The sequence below is a fragment of the Teleopsis dalmanni genome, chromosome 1 (assembly GCF_002237135.1).
Source record: "Teleopsis dalmanni isolate 2A chromosome 1, ASM223713v2, whole genome shotgun sequence".
Classification (NCBI taxonomy): Eukaryota; Metazoa; Arthropoda; class Insecta; order Diptera; family Diopsidae; genus Teleopsis; species Teleopsis dalmanni.
This window is the reverse complement of record NC_051846.1, coordinates 95980968-95993283: the sequence shown is the minus strand read 5'-3', so window position 1 is coordinate 95993283 and position 12316 is coordinate 95980968. Positions and strand designations below refer to the sequence as shown.

The 12316-nt window shown below is 31.6% G+C and overlaps 1 protein-coding gene across 1 annotated transcript in view; it reads left to right on the top strand.

Annotated features, from left to right (window-relative positions):
- Positions 1-6464: 6464 nt before the first annotated feature.
- The window catches only part of LOC119673332, a 190539-nt gene continuing 184687 nt past the window's right edge, over positions 6465-12316 (top strand). The window contains exon 1 of the mRNA XM_038084595.1: positions 6465-6638. The gene's annotated coding sequence lies outside the window, so the exon portion shown is untranslated. The remainder of the gene's footprint in view (positions 6639-12316) is intronic.

Below are 12316 nucleotides of genomic sequence, written 5' to 3'. Positions count from 1 at the left end.
TTTTACTTTTTTATTGTTTAAAACTTTTAGCAGATGGACAGATGGAGAAGACTGCATTAATACTTTAGAAAATAAAGAAGAGCAAGAAATAGCGAGAACACAACTTATCGGTATGGTTGAAAGGTATAAAAGACAAATAACACATTCTCCTATGGAAAAATACATATTGCGCACAGTGGAACAAGCGAATAAATTTTTAAAACTGAATAAAAACATTTTAATACTTAAATCTGATAAAGGCAACAAAACAGTTGCTATAAAAAAAGAACATTATGACAAAGAAATTAAAAATATAGTAAATGATATTATGACATACCGAATACTCAGAAGAGATCCAACTTCAACGTTACAAACTAAAAATAATACAATAGTCACAAAACTTTTTGATAATCAAATAATAAATAAAACAGAAAAACTAAAATTATGTACATATACAGCCAACCCACCTAGAATATATGGGTTACCTAAATTACATAAGGAAAATATGCCACTTAGGCCTATTTGCTCTTCAGTTAACTCACCATCATACAAATTGTGTCGATATATAGCGTCAATTTTAAAAAATCTGACCATACATTCGGTTTATAATGTTAAAGACTCAATTGATTTCAAAAATAAGGTCAGTAATTCATATATATTCGATGATGAAATAATGGTATCCTTTGATGTAGTATCCTTATTTCCGAATATACCGGTTGAACTAGCCATTAAAATTTTGGAAAAGAAGTGGAATATAATTAAGACATTCACTAAGATTACTAAATCACTTTTCTTCGAAATTTTAAATTTCTGTCTTAAAGAAAATAATTACTTCATGCTAGACAACAAAATTTATAAACAACGTAAAGGCATGCCAATGGGCTCACCGTTATCACCCATTATAGCAGACATCGTGATGGAAGAATTATTGGAAAAGTGTATGGATGACCATGAATATAAACCAAGATTATTAACGAAGTATGTAGATGATATCTTCGCGATAATACGCAAAAATAAAATAACTCAAATACTTCAAATTTTGAATTCTTTTCACACAAATTTAAAATTCACCATAGAAGAAGAAAAGAATAACAGGCTTCCTTATTTAGATGTTGAATTAATTAGACATAATAACCAAATTCACTTTCAATGGTATAAAAAGTCTTCAGCGTCAGGAAGATTAATTAACTATAATTCCAATCATCCTAAACACGTGATTTTAAATACAGCATCCAATTTTATTAGAAGAGTTCTAGTACTGAGTGACAAAATTTTCCATAATGAACAAAAGAACATAGTGCGTGATATTTTAATAAAGAATGACTTCCCCGTAAGGATTATTAATATGATGCTTAATAAGACCTGTAAAAAGCTCCAACCTAACAATAATAATGACAAAAAAATATATAAATCCATTGATTATGTTCCGAAATTGTCAAACCAAATAATGAATTCTAGTATATATGACAAGGAACGTTATAAAATTACTCATAAGGCAACAAACACAATAGCTAAATTATATAGCAATACGAAAACTAAAATTAATAATAAAGACAAATCTAATGTAGTGTACCAGCTGAATTGTAAAGGTGACGGGTACAATGTATGTAACAAAATATATATAGGTACGACTAAAAATAAGCTTAGGACAAGGATGGCTGGACATAAACACAGTTTAAAAAATAAAAGTGGTGCTGAAGCCAATACAGCATTGGCTGTGCATTGTATGGAGCATAAACATGAACCTGATTTTGATAAGGCAAAAATTTTATATGAAGAAAGGAACCATAACAAGAGGTACTTTCTAGAAATGCTCTCAATACTTCAAGTGCCCAATAATATAAGACTCAATTATAAAACGGATACGGACAACTGTGCTCAGGCTTATAGGAATATTATAAACAAATGACACAGGATGTTTGTAAAGCTTTTTTTGTTTTTTTTATAAATTTTTTTTATAATTTTAATTTTTCTTTTGTATTTTTATTGTTGTTTTTTCTCTTGTTGTCATCATTATTATTGTATTTATTGTATGATTTTTCTTTATAATCCGCTATAAAAATGTGAACATCCTATATTTTGTGTAGTTTTCCCTGAAGATGACTATCGAAGATAGTCGAAATATCGGAAATAAAATATAAACGATTTTTAAATATAAATAATAAATTAAAGTCTTTTTATTTATATTAAAATTTGACCAATTAGCCCGGTAACAAATTATTATAATTAAAACTTTTAGCTCAAAATTACTTACTTCACTTGAATATTGGTGGAGGTTTGGGATGCTTTGCGGCATGCTGCATCACTTCTGAAGCTTCTTCTTCTTCTGTTTTGAGCACTGAAAATCTATTTACAGAACGGCTCGGATTGTCTAGCCAGTAACTATTTAATTTATCTTGTTTTTCAGTTTCAGCAATTTTTGAACGATGAATTTCAGGACTAGAAGGAGTTCTTTTCTGACTTTCTTTATGAACTTTGATTTTTTATACTGAACAGTTTTCAAGAGAATTGCTAATTGGGTTTTCCTTTGAGTGAGTATTTCCCTTCGATTGAGTATGCATTTGGAGAATAGTTTGAGTTTTGTGACTATTCTGCTTTTTATGCACAGATGTCGAGCGGATAGTGCGAGTTGATGTAGTAGGCATCTCGTTTGTTATATTGGCGATCGAACTTACCGAGGTTGTTGAAAGTAAAAGTAAGGCATGAATGGAAGACACGAATATCTGGGTTGATGTAGAACTCAAGGTGTAAGTTATCCAGTTTGAGGTGCTTACTGTGACGCTATTTGTAGTACATGTTAATGTTGAGCAGGAATGCGCTGATAGATTTGTTGGAGAGAACCCGGCGTGAGCGTATGAGGTGAGCTTACCAGTGGCGTACGGCATTGTTCACTCCAAGAGTAAGATACACTATCAAGTTGTTGATGTGAACAAGTGTCATAATAATTTTTTCCAATTGAGTTTAAATTGTCTTCGGCGTTTAGCTGTTTTTAGTTTTTTGTAGCTAATGGACATCGTTGAACACTCATTATTTGGATTTCATTTAAATTACGATTGCTCTTCATTGAACTTATTTTTTAAGTTGCAGTTGTGGCAACATTTAAACGACACACAAATAACACAAAACAACACAGAAACTACACGAACAACACACGATTCACACAAAATACACAAGAAGAAGAAGAGTAGCTGAACACGTAGTCAAGAACACGAAAACGATCGAAAAAAGTGGCAGTTATATTTTTGCATATACGTACTTTCTGTTCAAAAAGTTGTTTGTTAACTACTCCTTAAGTAATAGACCTTTTTCAAAATTTTTTTTTGTTATGTACTCCCTTTCTTGACATATTGTACAAATATGTGCGCCATCTGTTAATTAGTTTGTTTACAGCATTTAGCGATTTTTACTATGGAAAAATCATGTTGTACGCGATTTTTTGACCAAACACGGCACCACTGTCATCGCTCAGGCACCATATTCGCCCCTTCGTGGTTAGCGTTTTGAGTCGATTGAATCGGTAAAAGAGAATTCGCCGAAGGAACTAACAGCCAGTTCACTCGTACACATACATGAAGTGAAACTTTACTTCAGCTAAAAATGGTACACATACCTAGTTCATGAATCTCATTACGTGCGATTTTGCGCGGTCTTGGATCACAGATTAATACCGCAGACAAGTTTTTCATACCATACACAATATAGGTCATCCAGGCAGCAAGGCCACGGCAAAACTGATCAGCGAATTATTCATCTGGCCAAACATAAAAAGGGATGTAGCAAAAATGGTTGGAGCATGTCCACAATGCCAGCGAGCTAAAATAGCCAGATACAACAAAACTGTACTTGGAACCTTGAAGGTACCCGATCGGCGATTTGCGGCAGTATACGTCGATATTGTGGGGCCATTACCACTATCATACGGATACAACTACTGCCTGACATGCATAGATCGATTTACCCGGTGGCCCGTTGTTATTATGGACATTTATGCACACACTGTAGCAGCAGCGTTCATCACGGGATAGGTTCCACGCTATGGCATTCCTTCAGAGATCACCACAAATCAAGGCAAGCGGTTCGAATCCAAGTTGTTCGCTGAGCTCACGCAATTGATTGGTGCAAAACATCTACGCACAAGTGCGCGACACCACAATCGAACGGAATCCTGGAACGATTCCATAGAACATTAAAAGCAACATTGAAATGTAGACAAAATCAAAGGTGCACAGATGAACTACCACTGATATTACTAGCTCTACGAAGTGTGTACAAAGACGACATCCAAGCTAGCGCAGCCGAGATAGTATACGGTACATTTCTTAAACTCCCGGGAGAATTATCAAGTAAACTTATTATCATTTTAATCAAAGACCGACCGGTCCAAGTCAGCATTGACAGAGTAAAAGCAGCTTACTTGTTGAGTGAAGAAAAAGAGCCAACCACGCAGTTGCCCCGATCTACATCATTTTAGTAAAGCCCAGATGCACAACCATTACAAACATCTCAGCAGGAGCTCAATCCTAGTCGCAGTGCCTCCAGCGGTAGAGTCAACCGTTTACCTGTCAGATTCACGACATAAAATCAGTTGCATATAACGTAACATCGCTTCCACTCAGTCACTAGTGGGGGAGTGATGTGACGACCAATATGGCAACATTCAAACGACACACAAATAACACAAAATAACACAGAAACTACACGAACAACACACGAATCACACAAAATACACAAGAAGAAGAAGAGTAGCTGAACACGTAGTCAAGAACACGAAAACGAACGAAAAAGAGTGGCACTCGGATTTTTGCATATACGTATTTACATTAAAATATATAAATAATAAACATTGTAAGGCCCAAATTTTATTCTAAAATTTAACCCCACAAATTAAATGAATAGTCAAATATGAGTTTTAAACCCACTTAGTAAAAACATGTTTCTAAATTCAATAAAATTTTTCTGCAGTAACACCTATTTTTGACCCTGTAAATTACATATCAAAGACAAACATTTTTTATAAACAAATGACCCTGTGAAGTAAAATATGTTTTGATTAGTTTTTTTTGCCGCTAATAAAAATTAGTTAAATTTGTTGTAACTATTTCTCTTGGTTGTCTGCATAAACAAATTTAAGAAAAATATTGTGCACGCATTTTTTATGTGATGCAGTTATTTTTGTTGAATTTGATTGCAATGCGTACAACAATAAGAAATTTGTTTTGACAAATTTACGGGACTTTGTTTATTTGAAAATAATTATTGTTTTTGTATGTAATAGAAGGAATTTCAAATAAAAGGGCAGCGAAATTGCCAAATCTTTCTATTTGGAATTTCTTTCACTTCAAAGTAAGTCACTTTTATTAGGGATGATAGTGGGAGCTCGGACTAGTTGGTCCAGGCATATGTTGATTCGTTTGGCCATTGCTGACGATCACCATGTGGATGGCTGAACTAGTTTGGGTGAAGTGATAATGGTTGAATAACCTTCTGCTTGGCTTATGCTGGCGTAGGGTAATTTAACCAGTTGAGTTACCTTCTGCTTGGCTTTTGCTGGCGTAGGGTAATTTAACTAGTCATCCAGACTTCCATTTGGCCATAGCTGATGGAGGAATGGGCGACGAGTCACCAACACTGTCAGAAGGCGTGTGGACAACGAGCGTTTGGCAATTGCTGACGGACGTGGCCAGGCGTAACAGTAGGAAGGAACCCTTTTCTGGCTTTTGCTGACCAAGGTATTGCTTTATATTGATATTAGAGTTTCTAGAGATTAGCTATTTGGAATTTCTTTCACTTCAAGGTTAGCAACTTGCGCACCACTGCAAGCAATCGTCATACGACATTTCACAACATTCTACACCGTTTACAACATCGTGACAGCGTTTATGACATCATACAACATTTCACAACATCCTACACCGTTTACAACATCGTCACAACATTTATAACACCATACAACATTTTACAACATGCTACACTGTCTACAACATCATTACAACATTCTGCATCATTAGCAACATTTTCAACATCGCTTTCCACAACTTGATTATATTTTCTTATTTTTTTGTTAAATAATAAACGCTACTTTAAACAGAAGTGTCTCTATTATTTTACTTAGATAAATTTTCTTATAACGAACCCTGGTATACTCGCTGAGTATACCCCAGCTATAGATAGGGCCGGGAAAAGGTCGTTACAACGTGTAATAAAAGGCAGCTGTGCCACAAAGTTATTTTAAATATTTAAAACTTTCGAAAACAATTAGTAGAATTATTGAATGAAGTTAATTACTACATAAATGTACCGTATTTCACTTTTAATTTTGATTAAAGTGTATTTTAAGTGCAAATAAATATTTATGCAGAAAACTTTAACTTCAAATTCTTCACAAAATAACTATAATATAATTTAGTTTAGTTAAATAACTAATTAAACAGTTATATATATATGTATGAATTTGTTTATTTTTAGATTCAACACGATTGCTCTTTGCTACATGGTGGATATTTATTACAATTTTAACTTCATTTTACACAGCCAATTTAACAGCATTTCTTACATTATCTAAGTTCACGCTTCCTTTCAACACCGTAAACGATATTCTCTATAAGAATAAACATTTCGTATCAATAAGGGGCAGAGGAATTGAATATGCTATTAGAAGTGTATGTATATCTTAATTGTTTTCATTGATAAGATTTTCATTCAAATTATTTTGAGTATTTTATTAATATGAAATGCAATAATCAATGAGTTGAATGAAAGACTATGATTTTAACGGTTACTTGTGATAAAAGTATACATCGATTTGGGATCGAAATATAAATTTTTAATCATTTCTGTATATTTCGGACAAGTTTTGAATTTTATAAAAAACAATAAGCGTTTTCTTTTGTAAGTGTGTAACAAAAAAACTAATAAAATAAGCACTACTTTCGATGGCAACTCTGTACAAAATAGCGATTGTGTTAAGTTTTTATGTGCACAACACGTAATAAAATTTAAAGTTGAAATTTCGAAAATTAATAATAATTCTTTGCAATTAATGGTGAGAATACTTTTTTTACATGAATGTAAATAAAATATAATTTTTCATGCCTTTTAACAGTAAAATAATTAAAAGAAAAAATAACGTTTTTGTTACGAACAATGACGACACGAAATACGAATAATTAACAAAACCATTCGTTGACAGTCAACTGGAAATTATGTACGTACTTCCAAAAGTCGTTCACAATAGACAAGTTTTAAGTCTTGGTAACTACACCATTTGAGCTACTTATTAGTTAAGCGGTTTCAAAAAGGTTGGACTGATTAAGTCAGCATTGTTGTTGTTTCATATGTTATTTTTAAAATAAGCAGTTGTTTTATAGTTATTATTTTTATGATTTTGTGTGTGTGGTCGCCAGTTTTTATTGAATATAAGATTGAGCTGAATAATGAGAAATGGACCCTTGGAAGAATTTATTAAAATTAATTTACTTACATGTTAATACCTTGTGAACATCCATTCGGAATTATTACTAACCCGATAGTATTTGGCAGAAAACGGAAACTCCGTTTACTTCGATCTTAACTAAAGAAACATTTTAGTCACATGTATTAAATAAGTATAATTATATCACACCTGTGCCACTTTTACGCTCTTTCAGGGCTGCTACATACATTTTTTTTAATTACTTATTACACAAGTTTTTTTTTATTGATGCAGATACATAAAAATGATTAATTTTTGCTTCGACATTTCAAGATGTGCGGGCAAAAACAGAACGTAGAAAGTAATTTAAACTTGTCAGAAACAATCAAGTTAGTAACAAAATTTGTAAAAATAGTGGTGGCGGTTTAATGTCAAGAATAAAATATTAGTATATTCATATTTTTTTTCGTAAAAAATGAATTTTGGCTTTGCAGAATTGTTTTGTTTTTAAATTTGTTTGTATAATTCTTAAGCGTCCTTTACTCACAATCGATCTTTTTTTTATATAACTTCACAGTCTTATTTTTTTATATATCAAACTTTGGTCTTAAAGATAATAATTATTTCATTTTCGAAAATAAACTATACACACAACGAAATGCCAATGGGTTCAATAGTTTACCCATCATAGCAGATATTATTATAGAAGAGTTATTAGATAACAGTCTTGAAGAAATGTTCTCTAAGCCTAGATCGTGACGAAATACGTTGACGACCTGTTTAGTATAGTTAAAGCAGAAAAAATTGATGAAAGTCTAAGAATATTGAATTACTTTCACAAAATATTAAATTTACTATGGAAAAAGAAACAAATAATATGCTTCCCTATTTTGCTATCAAATTGTTGAGACACTATAATCACATCTTTAAAAAATGGTATCAAAAAACAACTGCATCAGGAAGAATCATCAATCTTTATTCACAGCATCCATACCATGTAGTGCAAAATACAGCAAAAAATATAATAAAAAGAGCTCTACTTTTATCAGTTCCAACGTTCCATGATGATTTAGAAAATAAATTTCGAAGAATTTCAAAAGCAAATGATTTTCCCTCTTCCAATGTGGTAAAGATTATCAAAAATATTAACAACTTTCAGAATGACATCAGGAATAAGGACAACAAAACATATAAAGGTATTACACATATTCCACAACTTTCTAATAAAATATTGGTATCTGACAAATTAAATTATAATATCACACTAAGATCTGGAATAACAATGAACGCACTATACTCCAACTTAAAAAACAAAATAAATAATTTTGATAAATCAAACGTAGTATACCAAATGAATTGCACATGCGATGGGTACGACATATGTGACCAAGAATATGTTGGGACGACTGAAAATAATAGAAAAACAAGAATGACTGGAAAAAACACAATATAAAAAATAAGGTCGGTGTGGAAGCCACAACATCCCTTGCTTTACATTGTATTTCTACACTCCATGAGCCGGATTTAGAAAATGTGAAAATTCTATACCAAGAAAATAATCATCGCAAACGATATTTCTTGGAGATGCTCACAATTAGAACTTTTTGAATTTCCCGCGCAGTTACACCAAATACAACAGTGCTGCCGTCAGCTGTAATCTACCAGTGGGCAAAGTTTTAATTTTGAGCAAGCGCGGGAAATTCAAAAAGTCACAGACTTATCAAACCGCCCTCGTATATACATTTATGCATTTAGTCCACCATTATGTATTAATATGTTGATTAGTATTTGAATCTAATGTTTAGTTTCCTGATAATGACCTTTGACTAAGGTCACAAAAAAACTATTGCAAAATTAAATTGTGATTTCTTTTTCTTAATTTTTAGTTTTAATTTTTAACAACAATAAAAAAGCGTTTCGGCTAATTAGCCTGAAAAAAACACTTTATTATAATAATTATCAATATTATTGTTGTTGGCAAATTCAACAATAATAACAATTGTTGTTGGCAGTAAAACAATCTCTATTCACCACTTTAATTTAAAGTAATTTAATTTAAAGTAATTCAAATATTTTAATTTATTTCTACTGTTATACATTATTCACTTAATCAATTTATCATATACATTTGTGTTATTTACTATTTCTTTTTTATTTTTTTTTAACACTTACGGTTTAAATTTATATTAACGCGAATTGAATTAACAAATACAAACCAACTTGAGAACAGAAAAACAGACCAACAGAGCGCTCAAGACTACTGATTACTGCCTTTTAATCAAAACTTCTAAGCGTTTTATCTATATTACCTTACCTATGTCTTACCTAGTCCTTACCTATGCTGCAAATTCAAGGTATCCCAATTACCGCAATTTAATAATTATTCAATAGTTTTTGCATAATTTGCAAAAACATAAATAATTTAAATTGCACTCGATATTATTGCATCTTTTAATTATTTTATTTTCAATGTCGCTTTCAGCTTGACACAATTAACAATTATTAACAGAAAACTAAAAATCAGCACTTCCTACCATCAAGCGGACGAGCGGACCTTTGTGTCTGCCATTGTGCAAGCCACAAACGTTGCTGCCTACTTTTAGGCATGCTTTATGTTTGACGGTGAGTTAGGATATCAACATTTATCAAAAACAACAACAACAAATATATATCATAGGAGCATACTTTGCTCGTCATATGAGACTACAGATAAGCCATGCATTTGGCATGTACAATATTGTTACTACAGAACATCATGACGAATGAAAATTCGTTTGTGCAAGGTCGCGTATTATAATGATTAAAGTAATAATTATGGTTGTAAGTTAACCTGGTATATGAATTTAGTGCAAGGTTGAAAGAAAATAAGTTTATTAAGCATATACCAGGTTGCTAAGAAAATTACGCGAGTAATATTTCCCTTTTGTTTATTCGTAAAATACATACAATTTCCATGAGAACTATGACCGATCCCACGACTAAGCTAAACGATATCTAATCGCTACTTTAATGCAGCTTAAGGTATAAGGCATTATCGTGGGAATTGTATGCATCTACACCTTGCCAAAATTGTATAAAAACCAAAACCTTTAATTATAAAATGCAAATCAATCCCAGAATTCTTTGGACTTTTAATTTGTTTTCAAGTGCCGATTAAGACTCAAAGCAAATAGGTTGAAATGCCTAGTTGTTCACAATACTAAATAAGGATATTACCCAAAAAGCAGTTTATCTGAAGTTGGTTCAAGTGCCAAATTCAGTATTCGCAATAGGAACTGGTTCAAGTGCCGGATTTATAATTATAAGCAACGATCCAAGTATCGCTTCAGATTCAATAACAAACGAGTTATTGAGCAGTTTGGATCTATATAAACAAATTCGGCATAAACAATTATTGAAATATTGTTGTTTATTTTTTAAAAAAAAACTTTTCAGTATTTTAAAATACTATTTTTGCCAGTTTTTAAAATACTATTTTATTTTAATTACATGATAAAACCAGGGCAACTGTGTACAATCGTGTAAAGTCGTAAGCATAGTTAATGAAAATATTTTGTTATTTTGCTGTTACATTTGCATTTTACCTATTTTATTTTTATAGTCAAAAATAAGCAATTTAAAATAGTCACAGCAATTCAAATTATGGATAGAATTCTTAATTTAAAAAAACAATAATTATCAATGTGTATAAGAGAAATTAAGTAAAATACAATTTATATTTTCTAGGACAAAAAAAATGTATTTTTGTTACTGATTTCTACATGTTAAATAAATTATAGAGCTTGAGTTACTGGATCATTTATTTATTTATTATATAACCTCTTTACTTTCTATTAAAATTATTTTTGCTAATATTTTAATTTAGGTCTATTCTTAAAATGCTATTTCTTCCGTTAGGGAATAAAAAAAAAATATTTAAATATCTAAAAATATCTAAAATTTTTTAAGTGTACAAGACTTTTTAATTAATCCAATAAATCCTACATCAAACACTCTATTTTTGTTTTTTTTATCATAGTTCGTCTTCGCATTTTACTTGGATAATTTTTACGTACCAATTCGTACGACCGCTGTATTTTATATTTCAATAATTTTGAATAATCATCTTGGTTCACATAGGTATTATTTTTAAACTTATCGGTATCTCAAATTCAAAAGCGAATAAAGTTCTGCTTGGTGTCTGTTTACTAGCGGCATGTATTGCATTGCTATGCGTATGCATTGCATGATGCAACCACTTATCACACTTGGTTCCATTTATTTTTACAAAACTTTTCAAAAATTCCGCTAGAGGTTAACTCCTGTCTACCGTTTCTTTCGATTGTGGATGGTAAGCAGTAGTATTGATTTTTCCAACACCCAATATTTTACAAATCTCTTTCAATAACTTGGATGTAATGTTAGATCCTTTATCTGTAACTAATATTAGGAGAATGTTGAATTTTGATATTATCTCATTAAAAAATTTTCTTGCTACAGTCGATGTTTTTGCATCTGGTAGTGTTATAGATATTAGATATTGCGAAAAGTCATATTGAAAGGTTAAACTGAGTTTATGAATATGTTGTCAAATGGCCTCTGCGATGTATCCGACAGGATCATCGGTATTTTCTTTACTTTCGAAATGTTATTCCTCCAACAATGCTAACATGCTTCTACATAATCTTTTATCTGTTTTTTCATGCCGGCCTATTTGAAGGGCTTACGAATACGAAAATAAGTTTTTACCGAGCCTTGTTGGCCTCCTACTGGTGCGTCATGGCACCTTTTTAAATCTTTTTGTGTATCCTGCTAATTCGTTAGAAATTCAGCGTAATTCTCTTTGGCTGATCCATTGGTTCACTTTCATTTACTGTGCCCAATGTTGCAATGTAATTTTTTAATTGCTTTTCTCACTGCCACCGGAATTTTACTTAGTGCATTTGC